Source organism: Zeugodacus cucurbitae, chromosome 3 (assembly GCF_028554725.1).
Source record: "Zeugodacus cucurbitae isolate PBARC_wt_2022May chromosome 3, idZeuCucr1.2, whole genome shotgun sequence".
Classification (NCBI taxonomy): domain Eukaryota; kingdom Metazoa; phylum Arthropoda; class Insecta; order Diptera; family Tephritidae; genus Zeugodacus; species Zeugodacus cucurbitae.
The window spans coordinates 66,067,665-66,085,966 of record NC_071668.1 but is presented as its reverse complement, the minus strand read 5'-3'; the positions used below and the strand labels follow the sequence as shown (position 1 = coordinate 66,085,966).

General features: G+C 36.1%; 1 protein-coding gene across 2 annotated transcripts in view; it reads right to left on the bottom strand.

Moving 5' to 3' along the window:
* LOC105208517 (cytohesin-1) overlaps positions 1 to 18,302 on the bottom strand; it is a 329,917-nt gene that overhangs the window by 153,521 nt on the left and 158,094 nt on the right. Inside the window, exon 1 of one of the 2 annotated variants that reach the window (XR_008470637.1) lies at positions 16,372 to 16,658. The exons of the other annotated variant lie outside the window; for it this stretch is intronic. The gene's annotated coding sequence lies outside the window, so the exon portion shown is untranslated. Of the gene's footprint in view, positions 1 to 16,371; positions 16,659 to 18,302 lie in introns of those variants that run through there. 2 annotated transcript variants of the gene reach the window in all.

Below are 18,302 nucleotides of genomic sequence, written 5' to 3'. Positions count from 1 at the left end.
AGTTTCTGATTTGTATTGTCGTCCAAACGATGACGTCTTCGATGGTACCGAAAAATTATTGAAAATACACTTTTATTTTCTAATTTGTAAGATCTGCAAAGCCTTTTATTATATTGTATTTCTTGGGGCTTAGCCCTCATTGCCATTCAGGAGTATTCTTTCATAGTCTGTTAACAGCAGAAACTCGCTGAGGTCCACATCCGGAAGCTCAATTATACAATTTTTCAATAATTTATTTCTGACAATACACCATTATCAAGACGAAATAACAACCTCATCGTCTTCGAACGAACGCTTTTTTGCAATTTCTTTCTTTAAAAGTTTCGATAATTCTATATAATAGTCTTTAATGATGGTTTTCTATTTTTAAATATGGTAGTTGTTCCATGAGCATTCCAAAATATTTATGTTAACCCTGTCAGCCGACTGTTTCGCTTTCCGACCGTTTTGGTCCGACGTTTCGCGTGCCTTCCATATTTCATCCACAGTAATATATCGACATCACAGCTTTTAAGCATCATTTGATTTTTTTCTCAAAATGAAGGTCACTTATTCTCAAAAAAAAAAAAAACTCTACCCAAATTGTTTGCAAAACTTCCAAGCGCTGCCAACACGTTTAATATCACAGCTTTCTTCAGGCACACACAGCAAATGAAATGATTTCTGCTAAATCATCGTTTTGACGGCTTCATAAAAGGAAGCAAGTACACACACACACCTGCCAGCGCTGCTTATACCTTTTCTTTTTGTGTTGTTGTTTTTTTTTTGCTTATGAAGACGTACATCCTGACGAAACAATCGTGCGAGTTACAAGGTCTCACACATTTTTGCACGCATAACGCATATGCAATGGCATCATACTTTTTATAAACATACATAAAGGTATAAGGATTTCAGCATATTTCACGGTAAATATATATATATAGTCTATATGTATATGTATCGCCTTTCGATTTCGCCAACCTCAACTAAGACACTCTCAGTCAAGTTGGTAAGCCCACCTCACCTTATTATCAACGGCGCAGCAAATGCTACAGCGTGACGCTACTAAATAAGGATTATGCTTTTGATTGAAGGTACGCGCTGCAGTGCGCCTGTCTGCCTAACTAATATACTAGTTACACGTGTGCGTGTTTATTGGTGTTGTTGTTGTTGTGAGCCATGTATCCCTCTTGTATGCTTGCGCAAGTGCTTTGTGTGTGAAATATGTGCTTCAAGTAATTTTTGCTTTTCTTTCGCTCGACACTTTTTAGCAACAACAACAAAAATAGTTTTTTTTTCTGCTTTTCTTCTGCTCAGGTCCTTATGCTGCAAGCGCAATAAGAAATGTCAAGATTCTATATACTTGTATATATATGTGTATTTATATATATTTATATTTGTTGTTGTGTTTATATTTTGCACATAAAACAATCTCGTTATGTCTTGGCATTATGCTGAAGCATTCTGCTTCGTTCTCGTCACTCGCAACGCCATAAATCACTCAACCGCCTGGCATTTCCACCACTTCCTGACGCGCTTGCACGTTTCTAACGCTCGTCGTTGTTGCTGTTGCGTCGACTCGGCAAAGCGTCCATCAGCGCACAGCCACATGCCTTCTGTTTTTTGTTTTACACTTTATGCCATTCCTTGCGTTGCCGTGCTAAGAAGCGGGCCAAAGTCGAAGAAGCAGGCTATTATCCTGCCAGCTCGTAGCCAAAGCAGCCATTATTATTTGCGCCCAGCCGCATACGGTGTGTGTGTGTGTAAAGTGCGCGTACATTGCCTTCTGTGTTTTTCTTTTACTTTTTTATTTATTGTTGTTTTAGTATTTTTGTTTTGCTTTGCTGTTTTGTTTTTGTTTGCTCTTTATGTTTAGGGATTTTTCCACATTGGTATTCGGTGCCGCTGTGACATTTTGGAGTGACAGACAAGACGTGTCCTTCGTCCTGCTTGGTTTTGTTTCACATTTTCTTTGTTTGTTTTTTGTTTTTGTTTTTATTTTTGTATTTACTTTTAGCTGCTTCTTAAACAGCACATCAGTAGATGTGACAGCGACAGCGCACAAAGTTTATCTTTCTTAATGGCTATAGTGAGGGTGACACTTTGCTTAAATACTCGGCCGTTTCGGAAAATTAGAGTGGCTCCGTGTCGTGGCAGGACATGGCAGTAAGCAGACGAAGATGAATTTTACTTACAATATACATAAAGTAGAAACGATAAGCGTGAATTGTGTGAAATGTGTCAAGGAAAAATGTTAGTAGAAGGTGAGTTGAATGAATAGGAATTGAAATATCATTTAATGATATCATGTAATGGTCCAAACAAAGAATTAATTAACTAATTAGTTTAATAAAGCGTGATACATTTCGAGACTCTCTACTTTTTTAATGAAAAAAAACACAGAAAATTGAAATTTATTGGGGAATCTTTATAATCATTCGAAAGAACATTGGTTGGCATTTATTCTCAAAGGTTATCTCTTTCAAATGTTGACCGCGGCTACGTCTCAGATGGTCCATCCGTTGAGTCCAATTTTCTATGACTTATTCGAACATTTCGACTGGTAACTGAATAATGACACGCAAACTGTTTTGCTCCAAGGCCTGAATCGAAGCGAGATTGTCTGTATATACTTTAGACTTCACATATTCCCATTGGAAAAAGTCTAACGGTATGATATCACACGATCTTGGTGGCCAATCGACCGGCTCAAAGCGTTTAATTATCAACTCAGCGAAGTATTCTCTCTTTAAATCCATTAATTGATGCGAATTGTGGGAAATGGGCGCTGTCTTGTTGCAACCAAATATCGCCCAGATCACGAGCTTAAATTTCAGGCAACAAATTTTATTTGCAAGGTTATCATGGCGCGATAACAGTCCGAGTTGCTGCGAATGCCGCCGAATCGACTCTCCACGGTTTTCGGGAACACTCTCAGCTACGGGAGCTATATTTTCTTCACTGCGTGCTGTACGTGGTCTATTCGGTCGAACATTATCCTGTATTATAACTAGGAATTAGTATTACCAGAGGTTGTTTCGTTCGCTTGAGGAGTGTTTTCACGACTCTGCTTGTCTTCTTGGTATTTGTGCCATACAAGAGCTTATATTCTTATCAATTCTTTATCCAACAAACAGTCTCTTTTAGGTTTGAAGATTCAATGGTTTTTGGTCTGGCTCGACTGCTTAGAAACTCCACTATGTTCCGTCGAACATGATTTTATAATAAAACAAGTAAGGAAGGGCTAAGTTCGGGTATAACCGAACATTTTATACTCTCGACATTTATTTATTTAACTTTATTTATTTTATATAATACACAATTTGACCCACATATTCGTCATATATATTGTATAAAGTCCATTGAAAGTTGGAAACCAATATTATGGTTAGAAGCACCGAGGTCCTCGTGTCCGATATATGGGGTCTTAAAAACCTATGGTCCTATTTCGGCGATTTTTAGAATGGGGCTGCCACACTATTAACATAGTATTTGTGCAAAGTTCTGCACCGATATCTTCACTAGTACTTACTTTATATATTGTAAAGTAAACGATTCAGATAGTCTTCAAAGTTCTGGTATATAGGAAGTAGGCGTGGTTGTGAAGCGATTTGGCCTATTTTCAAAACATATCATTGGGATGAAAGGAAACTATTACAAACCAAGTTTCATTGAAATCGGTCGAGTAGTTCCTGAGATATGGTTTTTGACCCATAAGTGGGCGACGCCACGCCAATTTTCCATTTTGTGAAAAAATCTGAGTGCAGCTTTCACCTGCCATTGCTTATGCGAAATTTAGTGTTTCTGACGTTTTTCGTTGGTGAGTTAACCCACTTTTAATAATTTTCAACCTAACAGGTGCTACTTTGGACTGAGCAATTGAAAAGTAAAGTCCTCTCTCGACCTCTCAAATCAAACTCTACAAGTCGTGTATCATTCCCGTCCTGCTTTATGATGCAGAAGCGTGGTCGATGTCAACATAGGAAAGAAAAATTTTGCGCAAGATTTATGGTCCTCAGAACATTAGCAACGGTGAATACCGAAGACGATGGATCGATGGTGGTGTTATTCGACGACATAGACATAGTTCAGCAAATAATAAGACAGCGGCTACCCTGGCTAGGGCATGTTGTTCGAGTTACAAAAAAATTTAATTTTCCCACCAGCTGTCCATTCAATAAGCCTAGGGATGCATTCATTTATGAGTATCATCATCTAAATGAAATTTGAGTTCAACTTTACACCACCAAGGGTGTTCGCCATGGACAGGAACCAGTAGTAATTACTTGGCGCTATTTCTGGATGCGATAAAACCTCCCATCCGAGTTCCCGTAGCTTCTGACGAGTCATCAACGAAATGTGTGGCCTGGCGTTGTCCTGGTGGAAGACTACACCATTCCAGGTCGATCGCCTGCTTCAAGTGGTCCAGTTGTTCGCAGTAGATGGTAGAATTAAGCGTCTGGCCATATGGGAACAGCACATAGTGGAAGATTCCCTTCCAATCGCACCAAACACACAGTAAAACCTTCCTGGACGTCAATCCCGGCTTGGCCACTGTTTGGGACGATTCACCGACAATTTTTATCGTTGCCAGTTCGTTCCGTTACAGCAGCATATCGCAGGCCTTGGTTTGGTCCAGAAGGTTTTTTGCGTCAAATCATGCGGCAGCCCAACATCAAGCTTTTTTGTGTATCCAACCTTACAAATATTTACGCTCACCCAACGTTCATCTATTATAACGCTCTTGTATCAAACTGGTTAGAGGACGAAGAAAATGTGTATCTATCACAGGAGATACCAATGATAGGTTGTAACAAAAATGTTGAAATTGCTTATAAGTAAATATGTTTTAAACGAACTTTCAAAAGGTTCCGAGAAGTCTAGTAGTGTGGACCAGAATAAATTATATTTAATTATATTATACTAAAATTAATTATTTCAATATATTCAACTAATTTCCTTTGACTTAAGCAATATAGCTGCTCATCAATCTGACATACGATACCACACAAATAAGTCTGCATAATCAGTTATGCGCTTCTTTATTGTATATATTTCAATATTTATATATTCTGTCGCTCTTCTTCTATTTATTACACCCACCCTACCCACAGACATGGGCTGAATGCTGCAATTGTCAAGGCATTATTCACACAGCATATTGGAAATTATGACCTCAATAATGCGCCAACGAATTGGCGCGCAGCACAACTAATCCACTTTTTCTCCATATACTTACTTGCCGTACTTGCGGCAAACTCTGTCCATTAATTGAGCGCATAAATCATTTGCATATGAAATGAGCAAACAAAAAAGGACGCCCAAAGGACTCACAACTCAACAAGACATGGCAGAGAGACTGGCGTAACCGAACGCCACTGAATGAAGTGCGGAGTGAAACGAATGTACCAACGCCACTGTTGTTGGCTATAAGTTGGTGTGTATGTGTGTGCGTACACTCATCGCTGTCGTGGCATTCGTCGTTTCTGGTAAAATCCTTTCAATTTCGTAGCCAATTTATTAATTAAAATCGTTAGGTTGACTCGTTTAATATGTACCCGTGCCATGGTTCTATGCCACGACGACTGTTGTTCGACTTGTGTTCTTAGTGTGCGATTTTTCTTTTCTTTCTTCTCCTTTTTGGGGAGATGGTTTTTGTTTTTCGAATTTACGAATATTTCGGCAATTAATTTCACAAAGGACCTACGCTTTTTCTTTGTTAAGTTCTCGACGTTTTTCATGCTCATTTCAATTTCTGTTCGTTGTTTGTCTGCCCCGCGTACATACACATACACTCAAAGAGAGTGGAGGGAAGAGCGATAGTGTGCGGTGAAAAGCGGTGTGTACCCCGATGAGTTGTTGTGCGGCATAAAGGATGGGGTTATGCGCTGGACAGGCGCAACTGAAGCTCACACCGAACTTCGTGTGTTTGTCGGTGCTTCTTAGCGCGAAATAAAATATCACAAACAGAGCGAATGCTATAAATAATGAGAATTTATGCGGTGCACTGAATTGAGCAGTTAATGTGCCTGTGCGGGTGGGTGGCTTGCTTGCCTGTTTGTTTGTGTGGCTGTTTCGTGGCCTCGTTTGCCCTTCAACTTTACAACAACAACTCTTTTTCTTCAACTTTGCCACTGGTGCCTGCGCATTTTTTCAACTAAAATTAACATTCAATCATTTGTAATTGCCTGCGCTTGGCTTCAAACGGCCCAGCAGCGCGCCAAAGCTCCCACCCATCTCACACGGCCATCGTTAATTACTACGTTTCCTGACCCGTTTGAGTATTGTCCTTTTAACATTACTTGTATATACATATATATATTTATGAGATTTGAGGCTGTGTAGGTGGCCTTTTGTATTTGTCGGTCACATTTCAGACTTGAATAGCTCTATTTATTTAACTCGTGCTCTTGTAAAATAAAATACATGTCTGGTGTTTGTCAGCGTAGTGGACTTGACGCCCGTTATCGCGCCATGATAACCGACTATTTGATGTCTGAAATTGAAGCTCCTGGTCTCGACGACAGTTTGTTTCAACAAGACAGCGCCACTTCCCACACATCGCACCAATCAATGGATTTAATGAGAGAATACTTCGCTGAGCAGATAATTTCACGATTTGAGCAGGTCGATTGGCCACTAAGATGGTGGGATGTCACACCGTTAGAATTTTCCCTATGAGGATATGTGAATTCTAAAGTCTATGCGGACAATCCCGCTTCGATTCAGACCTTACAGCAAAACATCACGCGTGTCATTCGACAGTTTCCAGTCGAAATACTCGAACGAGTCATCGAAAATTGGACTCAACGGATACGACACAGCCGCGGCCAACATTTGCAAGAGATAATCTTTCAAAAATAAATTCCAAAAAAAGCTCTTTCGAATGATAATACACATTCCCCATTAGATTTGTATTTTATGTGTTTTTTTTTAATAAGGGAACCTCGAAATCGTTCACCCTACTTAACAGTACTTTTTCATGTTGCACCTTTCTATAAGTCGACAAATAGACATTTTTCCAAATGTTCACATTTCTCCAAACATTTTAAACTTCTTCTAAAATACTAATGGATTCGTATCAGAAACTTTTATGGACATAAATATGTTCGTAAATACTGTCTGGCGTGGGTTGTTCACCATTATAAAAAATTACGTTCTTTACCATGTTTTACTCAAGTCGAACCAAGTTTCCGCTAGGTTCTAATGAACACCCCAAACTACTAAGCTCGGTCTACAAACTCTTGTTTAACTTATGTTAAATGTAGTGCTCTAGGCTGTCATATGACTCTAACTTGGGTTAATAAGTCGACTGTAAGGTGATTCGAATGGAATTATAAGGAGTTCTGTCATGTCTTGGTTACTTTTTGGAAGAAACTGAGGCTTTATCGCACTATATGGGTCTATTTTTCCCGACCACAATCTCACATTTAATGTCATATCTCAGTAGATGTTAGATGTTAAGAAAAGACAAATAATAACTTGACTTGGGTTCCAGACTTCAGAGGCGCTAGTATTGAATCTGTAAGTAGTAAAAATTTCAATTAAATTTTCAATTAAATCCGTGAAAAGAGGATCGACACACACCACCTTTTTGTCGATTTTAAAGCTGCTTTCGACAGCACGAAAAGGAGCTGCCTTTACGCCGCGATGTCTGAATTTGGTATCCCCGCAAAACTAATACGGCTGTGTAAATTGACGTTGGGCAACACCAACCAACTCCGTCATGATTGGGAAGGACCTCTCCGAGCCGTTCGATACCAAACGAGTTTTCAGACAAGGTGACTCACTATCGTGCGACTTCTTTAACCTGATGCTGGAAAAAATTATAAGAGCTGCAGAGCTAAACAGAGAAGGTACAATCTTCTACAAGAGTGTACAGCTCCTGGCGTACGCCGATGATATTGATATCATCGGAAGCAACAACCGCGCCGTTTGGGTCTGGAGGTAAATGAGGACAAGACGAAATATCTCCTGTCATCAAGCAAACAGTCGGCGCATTCGCGTCTTGGCTCCCACGTCACTGTTGACAGTCATAACTTCGAGGTCGCAGATAATTTCGTATACCTGGGAACCAGAATCAACAACACGAACAATGTCAGCCTCGAAATCCAACGCAGAAAAACTCTTGCCAACATGTGCTACTTTGGACTGAGTAGGCAATTGAAAAGTAAAGTCCTCTCTCGACGAACCAAAATCAAGCTCTACAAGTCGCTTATCATTCCCGTCCTGCTTTACGGCGTAGAAGCTTGGACGATGTCAACATCAGATGAGACGACACTAGGAGTTTTCGAGAGGAAAATTTTGCGCAAGATTTATGGTCCGCAAGATTTATGGTCCTCAGATTATGGTATAACCGGCTAAACGGTTGCAACGTCAATCACATACATACAATATTTTCTCGAATTTCGGACTTTTAAAGTGACCCATATTGGGATCTGGTTAAAAAAAACTGACCGAATTTTAAAACGAACGGAGGAAAGATATAGATAAGAGAGAACGGAGAGGAAAGAGGTATTAATATAAAGCTTACAGGAAACTTTGGGTAATATGCTGTATCTATAATAATGCAGCTTTCGGCCTATTATAGAAAGGAATCCCTTCAGTAACCTTTTTCGAACCTCGTATGGAGTACAAAGTCACTATATAGGTATCTAACCTCCTCTACAGCTGAACTTCTGAGGTCATAAAGTTTAACAATACTGATTGGGTTCTTGAAAGGATATTTTTCTGCATTTCATCTATGCCTAGATAGAGAGGGAGAGAGAGATACAGACCACTTAAAGCTTATGTGATTTACTGTAAGATGGTTTTGTCAAATAAATGCTACCAAATTATAGGTACTGGCAGACGGCTGCGCTGTTCTCTAAAAATAGAGGGAAAAGGAAGTTGATTTCTGTTACAAATGATGGACTAATGCAGTCCACCCTAAAAGGGAAAGGTAGGCTGTTTTTTTCGATAGGTTAGATCACCATAGGTCTGACACAAATAAGTTTTCTGCTATTAGTCTCGCCTAAAATTGAATTCTAACTAGAAATCTTATTTTGGATGCTCAAGGAAAATAAGTTCTAGCCTCTTTATATAAAAATCCAATACCGAAAATTTTGGTTTAGGGTCAGGAAGTCAATCCTTTGGAATACGGTGTCTCTTTGATACTCTTACAATATATTAAGAAAGCAAGTTTAAAAGCAAACAGTCCCCTCAACTCACGAACAATTTCGCACTGGCGTACAATTTGGCGCATTGAAGCGAAATGAAGTGATTTTCTACTTGGGCTCTAACACAGGCGATACTAATCAAATTTTCACAAAACTTTGAATATCCGAGCAACAACAAAAACCAAATACAAGATGGAAGCGTAGGCGAAATTGACTTTACTTACACACATACAAAAGTTTGTAATTGCAATTTTCTTGACACGCTCGCAATGACAATAAGACATTTGAGGCGCGTCTGACAGACGCAACCAAGAAGAACGAAGTGAAATCACCCCACAATGAGGAGGTTGAGGGAAGTAGCAGTAGATGGCAGCTTAGATGCAGTAGCAACAAAGCAGGTGGGTTGATGGGTGGTAGGATGGACTTGCCGGCAAACTCCCCAAGGATAACGCCGTCAAGGAAATGAGACACAGCCGTGAAGAATACTGTACTGTACTGTTCAAATATTTAGCACACGAAATTTTGTCGAATTCATTTGTCTTTGATTTTATGGCAAAGGCAATTGAAGATTGCTCTGGAATGAGAGAGAGAAATAGAGTGGTGGGGTAACAAAACAATTGGCGTTTGATGAGACGTACGAATGGCAAAAACAAAGCATAACAAAAGACAATAAGAAGCGCGCAAAGAGCAATAAATAAAAATAATAGTCAACGGACGGAGCATCAGGGGAGATTGACGGTGCACGATTGGATGCTTAGAGGGGGTTGGGGGTACTACATTGGATTGGCGTGTGCGCAATTAAAAAAATATTTAAACTGCCAAAGTGGCAGGACGGTGAAACGCTTGATTGCTTGACTCGGATGGCCTCGAGCGACCGCTTTTAGTAATGTTATGTAAATGACAGGCGAGTACATAGACACTGACACCAAGAGCAGATGGACAAAGACAAAGACCAGAAAGCTTTACGGACGGCAAATGGCTTAAGTAAGACTGGAGGATGTTTGTAGGTTTGTTTGTATGTCTGTATATATATATCGAGAATCTCGATAACTTCGCGCTAAGTGTGGGCCAGTAATAGCGTAATTCTCTATAATAGATATATTTTATAAAATAGAAAAATACATTAAATGAGCAACAAAATGCGTAACAACAACAACAACAACACTGTGGCAAACGTAAATAATTGCGTACGTGCACATAACGGTAAATGTTTTAGTAGACGGTAAACTAACTCACTCCCCCTACACTTGTCACTCAGTCGGCGCTCAAAGCAACACTCGAGCAAATGCTACAAAGATTACAACAATAACAATAACAAAAAAGTATTTATATACATATATACAAACAATAATGGCCGCCACCGCACGGCTACTTTCACCCAGCCAGCGAGCCATCCAACAGCGGAGGGTTGCTCTGCCAACCCACTACTACCACGGCGGAAAAAATACACACCGAAGACCGTAGTTGTTGTACATTGCGTTGCAAATGTCAGAATTGATTGATTGAATTGCCACTTTATGAAATTTGTGAGTCTTCTGAGATGCGCTTGTAGCGCAACGAATGCTAATACATAAAAATGTACGTGTGTATGTATTTGTGTGAGCAAAGGTGCCTTGACATGGCCGAGCGCTTGGTGGTGGCAAGCCATAACTCCGTTGCCCCGGTGGTGGCTGTATGATGCCAGTGGGCAGAAGATAAAGCGGAAAAGTTTGCAGGTTGCACACACATCGACACACAGCGATGTGAGCATTAAATAAATAAAATTATATGCCAGGCCAGGACCATTAAAAGTGACAGATTTATGCCAGTCAATGGGGGTTGACTCGACAGCTTTGCGTCGCCGCTACTCTGGTGCTTGGTTAGTGTTGGTGGTGGTGGGGTGGTGCGGCAACTGCGGCGACTGTGAGACGTGAGTTAAACATCTAATGGCGTTATTTTAAATATGAGTATGATATATATACGTATATATAAAAGTAAGTACATAGTTTTTTACTTTTGTTTATGGAAATGTGGGCGTCTAAAATTTAAGCAGATTGCTAAGATTAAAAAGTGTGCTACTCTGGCGTGGTGATTTAATGGTGATTAAAAAATTTCTAATATTTATGAATATTATAATTTCGCTTTTTTGTTGCATAGATGTGAATAAGTGTACTCACGCCCTCCTCATTTTTTTTTTCAAAGTTTGAATATAATTTTCACGGACGACAATTATTGGACTTGTTTGGAAGAAGTCTAGGTGGAAAAATCTCGATAACTTCTCTTCAACAGTCTAGTTTTCGCTAGGTTTACGTATAGGCTGGGATCTTTATTAATTGCCTCAACAGATTTGTGATAGATACGCTTAAAGAGCTTCTTCAATACAAGAGCATCCATAGTACCGATCGAGAACCGGTGTTGCAACAGGTTAAGTTGGTTATTAGAGTGCTTCCTCGTGGTTATCAGCCCAGAAATCCGAGCTAACACTGCGTATATTTAAATATAAAACGCATATTAATGAAATTAGACTGTACAATATATTGATTTCAGCACCAACAATCGACAATTATTTTTAGAAGATTGAATTTTTCTAGGTTTTTTTTTTGGTGAAACCTTCAGAAAATGGTTATTACACTGTTCGGGGTGGAGACGAATTCAACAAAGAAAACTTCATCAAAATCGACCGAGTTGTTCTCGAGTTATAGGTGATCTACACATATGACCTGACTATGGTTCCAACATACTGTTAGATGGAAAGGAAGTTTGGAGATGATTTTTTTTAGACGGAATAGATCGAAAAAAACCAAGATTTATTGGAATATTTTGAAAATAATGTACCGTTACAGAAAGTAAGTAGATGTTGGTAATATTAGTACTAAGGATGAAATATAGTTGAACTTCTGTAACTCGAAGTTCTCCATGACTCGAACTCTTGAATTAGCAATAAGAGTCAAATTTCACACAAATTATCTCGCGTAACTCGGAAGTATCTCTAAGTCGAAGTGTTTTCGTGGTTTTTCGAGTTAGGGAAGTTCAACTGAATATTTCCTCCTTAGTGTTATTTAGAAAGTTCAAGACTATTACAAGCTTTTCAGTATAAGTTGTTCCTTTGATAACACCTTTCAGGTAAATGCTTTTGGAATTGCCTTACCCTTCACCTAACAGGTATTGGCCACCATATAAATCAGCTCTTTATAGAACCACCCCCAACTATGGTTGTAAAGGAACTTTTTAGAATGAATAATCTACCTCAATATTATATAGGAAGTCTTCTATAGTGAAGGAAACATTTAAAGATAATTTCTAACAAATAAATAATTTTTCGGTGCATATCCAAGAAAAAAACAACCTTAACTGAATCCTCAAAGCCCTACTCATCTATTCAAAAATACATTTCCTGGATGTCTTTCAGGCTTTTGGGGAGATGAGATAGAAACATATGAGCTTTTAAGACATAATTCATTAAGCTTAAGTTGCTTCGCGAATTCGAAGTCGTCCAGATGAGATAATTTATATAGCGAAATACATATGTAAATCCTCTTCGTTGGAACGTTAACCCACGTAGGGCTAACCCTTTCAAACGTTAACTATTAGGAAAATTAGTTTACTTAGGTTTATATAAATATATTTTAATGAATTAGTGAATTGCTAGAAATAGTCTCAATGATTAGAAATAAATATTGTTTTTATAAAGTCAAAGTATTTTATTTGAAAATCTGTTTTGCCAATTAGACATCTAACATACTTCATAAGCCCCCTCATTAAACCGTTAACACTCTTCTAAGTTCAAAGCAACCAAAAAAATCTAATCCGATACAACATTTATCCACCAAACACCGCCTTTACTGCGCAGAAGTGTGAGCAGTCAAATTACCAAGAGCAGTTGAAAACGACTTCCCTAACAGCAGCTACAGCAACAACAAACACAAGTGAAGATGCAGCAAAACAATGGAGAAGGCAGAGCAACCATTGCTTTTCGAACTGGACAAGCAGGTTCGTCTGCTCACAGCGCTGTGCGTGCAGCCCAGACTTTTGACAGTTGATTGATTGACGAATGTGTTTGGTGGCTGGGAGAGCAACAAAATATACGATGCCATGTGATGGCAGCAAAGTCGTGACGAAAAACGAGATGGCAAATCGGTTACTGCGGCAACTGTGCTGCACCGAAAGAGTTCAGCAATAGTCCACCATAATGGTGCGATGCGAAATAGTTGCGCTCGCATGATATGGAGATTGTTAGAAATTGTTACAACAAAGATGGGAAGAGCGGAGACAAGTGATAAGATATGCAAGTTATTTGAATGAGATGGAGTTAAGGTAAATTAGATGATTGAGGGACGATTTGCGGATGAGTAAATACGTATATATGTATGTTCATTTGTACATAACATATGTATGTGTAAATTAGGTATAAATGCATGTTTATTTGAAAAAAAAATAATTATACGCAAATTAGCACATAAATATGTATGTAGATGTTCATATATGCAGAAATTATATATTTTATAAGGAAGATGAAAACATTAAGAGTAAATATGTTGTCATTAGGTTTAAACTAGGAGCTATAGATGTTGGACTTGTATTTTCATGTTTTAACTCTTATGCATGTTTTAAAAAAATTATAAAAAATCTATTTTACTTGATGAAATGTTTTATTTTTTTTTAATATTATCAAGATAATTTAAGCGGATAAATTAGGTAGACTGACTATATATCGGGGCTAAACTACCGAAAAACTAATGAAAAAAAAAAATATTTTTTTAAGAATGTAATATTTTAAAATTGAAAACAGTTACGATGCTTAAGGGGTTACTTAAGTTTCGTGGGTTCAAAAATCGTTTTTTTTATTTTTTGCTTATTAAATACTACAACATCCCTTTAAACGCGTTTTTCTCGGAACTGTGTTTTTAAAGTCGGTTGTCAAATGTTCTTGAAAACTACTCAACCGATCTTAATGAAATTTTGTACAGGTGTTCGAGATACAATTTACTCGTGCTTGAACGAAGGATTTCTTCTTTCCATTACAAGTATTTAAAATAAAATAAAAACAAAATGTCAAGCAAATTTGACCGAAATTTTTATTTTTTTTGAAAATTGTCTGCCAAAATTGTTGAAAAATGGTGTTTTAATTTTTTTTTTTTAATTTCAGAAATTAAATATGCATCTATAAGACAGAAAATTGAAAGTTTGAATTAAATAAATAATTTTTTACACACAAAAACATATTTTAAATAGACCTTTTTTACTCGATTAAACCTATGTAACCCCTTAAAAATCTAATGTTTGAATAAAAAAAAATTAAAGTAGAAAAAAATTATTATTTTGTGTTAAAAAATTATAAAATAATAAATATATTTTAGTGGTGGGGCTTACTGATAAAAATAAAATAAAAATTGTCGATAAAACACCAATCATTTTTAGATTAACTCATAAAAAAATGTATCAAAACAAATTAATTTAAAATAATTTTTATTTAAACAAGTAAACATTACTTTTTATTTAGACGATAATTTTAATGATGAAAATAAATAAGAATGTAAATACAGTACAGTACAAAAATCGTAATTTTTTCTAAAAAATTGTGACTCGTTTAACTCAACTTTAAATCATAATTCTTAATTTTTTCTTCCTTACTTGGGGCTTACTTATACTGAACTACTTTATTCCAACTTTGGAGCTTATGGGCCAAAATGTCGTAGACTTTTTCTTAAAAAAAAAAATTATTCAATTTAGTTGTAAGCCTTATGTTTCTTCATTAAAAGCTTAAGAACATAATGTGCTGTCTTATGAAAGCAAATGAGATGAGTATTCATGACGATGAAATTATAGTATCTCTAAATGACTCTATTGAAATGGTGTCGTTCACCCCTGTTTTTGAATTAATATTAAACATTTAGGTTGAAGAAAATTATATCTACCTAGAGTCAGTTTGCAAGACCAAAAGATAAAGCGCAGAAAAAAGTTCTCTACGACAAAAGGTAAAAATTTTAAATTTCAAGTAAATGCTAGATAAAAGTGTGTTTTGTGAATAATAATAACAACTAAAATATTAAAAGTCTTCCATTAAAGGATAGTCAGGATTTTCAAAAAATTAAATATTTGTTTTTTATTTTGCATTAGCGTTAATTGTAATATCTTAAAAATATTCTCTGAATGAAGTTGATCCGATAAGTACTTTTCGAGTTATTCGACAAATAACAAATAGCGCCTGTGCAATCCAACATGCTAGTTTGAAACTATAAATGCGTTTTTCTCAAAATTATGTTTTTTGAACTGGTGACAACTGTAACTTGAGGAGATTCTAATGAAATTTTTACAACTTTTAGAAGACATAATTTTCCTGGGCCGGCGCGAGGCTTTTTTTCAAAAATTTCGATTTTTTATTTTAGTTTTTTTTTCGAAATATAGAAAAAAATTCCTGAGGCCGCTATTTTGTTAATTTAAAAAAAAAAAATAAAAATAAAAAGCTTAGATCCGGGCCCAAATTTCTAAAAAAAAATTGTATGTAAAAAACAAATTTTTCTTAACCGATTGATTTTTGATGAATCTACAAGGACTTAGGATTGTCACCGCAAGGATTTGTTTTTGGAACTGTGTCAACACAAACAGCTATAAATTTGGAAATTATAATTTTTTTCAAGTTTTCACGACTTCAAGTCAAAACATTGTTTTTTTTACTACTTTTGTAAAATAACACGATTTAATAGCAAACAAAAATTACTGAAAATTGTCATTTTTTCGTGTCTTAAATTTCTCCTACAAAGGCATATGTACATGTATGGAAATACATCAAAATTTAATAAATAATCATTAAGAATTAACTTCTTAATTTCTTTACCCATAGCAGTTTAATTTAAAAATAATGCTCAAATTTGTAATATTTAAAATGAATTCTTTATTATCTGTTAGCCCGTAAATTTTAAGCTATAAAGTCAGTTAAATTCGAATTAAAGCAAATCGTATATAGTTTATACTCAACTCAACTAAAAATAAGAATTCGGAGAGAACTTACTGAACAGCTCTTATCTTCGAAATATTGTACGCTCAATCGTTGTGTGCGCTCTCACGCTCACTCTCAGCACGTTTTCTCAAACACAAAGAAAACAAAGCCACACACAAACAAACGCGACGGCAATTTGCAAACAATGCTTTTGATATTTATAATTTAATAGTTTATTTTATGGTTTTACTTTAAACTAAATTTATTTAAAACAATAGAGTTTTATATATTACTACATCTCTAGCATGCACTCACCTTACTTATACAGCGCTTAAGTGATTTGCTTCTATTCCTAGCGGCGTGCGCTGGTCAAGCGCTGCCCATCAAACAAGGCACTTGCAAACTATATGTTTATTAAACACTTTTCTAATACTTTTTCACTTCACTTTCACTTTGAATTTGTCTTTCACACTTCACTTATGCTTTATTTAATAGTTTAATTATTGCAATTATACAGCACACTTTGCACAACCGACCGCAGCAGCCACCAAGTAAATTCACAAACTGAATTAATTTTTGACAGCTGCTGCCGGCAAACAGCTGTTTCCACACATGCAGAGAGAGAGCGCGAGAGCAATTGCGCGCGCAAACTGTGAGCACTGAGCGGCATGTAGAGCTGATGTTCGAAATGTTCGAAATTATGTACGAATTGAGTATAGTAATATGAGCAGATTGAGTGGTTCGGTTGGTAGATGTATGAGTGGAAATAATAGTGGGTTTTTAAGTAGATTTGGGTGCGTAAATATATTTAATGATGTATGTATGTATGTATATATTATTTATGCGTTAATTAGAAATAAAATCATATATGAGAAATATAATATGAGAAATTTATATTTTTATAGCTAAATACATTTTTCAATTAGAACTTTAACTGTTATAAATACTTTAAATGGCAGACATATGTAGATATTTGTTTGTATTATTCAAAAAAGCCTATACATTATATGTATATCTAAGTTTCTGAGTATATTTAGAAGACGCTTCAAGCGCATATGGGTAAAATAATAAATTGAAAGGATTTAATGAACGCGACCTATTTAATAATTTCAAGTGGGCTATGGATATGTTATGATATGGTTATGAAATTAAAGGAAAAAGAAAAAAGAAAGGTGTTCCCGTTTTAGAGCGTTCATGTTTTCGAGCGTGCGTTGTATTTGAAAAATCTTAGGTTTATAAATACAGTTAAACTTCCATAACTTAAAAGTTCTCCATAATTCGAAGTCTTAAATAGGCAATAGAAGTAAAATTTCATACCAATTACCTTCCGTAACTCGGAAGTCTCTCAAACTCAACGTTTTTTTTTGTGGATTATGGTGATTCCAGTTAGAAAAGCATAATATTAATGTAATATTATTTATTAATGAATTTTAAACGATAAATTGAAAAAAAATGTATATATATATTTTAATAGTTTTTCGGGAAAATTTAGTTTTGATACTAATAAATTAATCTTGAAAATAAATTAAAAATTTTAGTCAAGTTTATGTCCGACTTTTAATAACAGTTTATCGTAAGGTAAAGTTAATTTTAATTATGAATCATTAATTATAGTACATTTTGAAATAAACACCTTAAAGTCAAGGAACAGAATTCTTCTTACATGAAACTGTTATTAAGCGAGTATCAGAGATATTAAACTTAGTTTAACTTAATCACACTATATTTTTATATATTAGGTCTACAACTTTGCTTCCGCCGTTTTCCAATAGATGTCTCTAGGGTGAAGCACTGGTTGATTAAATCGATTAAATCGTTTTATATCGATCCTGGACATTTGTGTCAACATTAACCCAGAGAGAGATCTGTTTGCATCCCAAACTTATTCTCAACCGAAAATGTCACTTTTTGAGCCGAATTCTCGACATTTGCGGGAAATTTTGCTTTTATTTTTTTAATCCAAGAAAAGTGCGGCTGAGGCTCATCGAATGCTTTCGGATACGTACGGTGAGGCTGTCTTAAGTGAAAAAAGCCTTAAATTTTCAAAAAAACGGCGGAAGCAAAGTTGTAGACCATAGTTACCTTAGAGAATATGAAACGCAAATTAGATATCATCAGTATGAATCAATTGACTGAGGGTTAAATGCAGAACGAAGTCAAGAAATATAGATAATTGCATTCAGAAAATATGCTTAAAAATCAAATATATATTTAAAATCTATCTTTTTAATTGTTATCTGATAGTT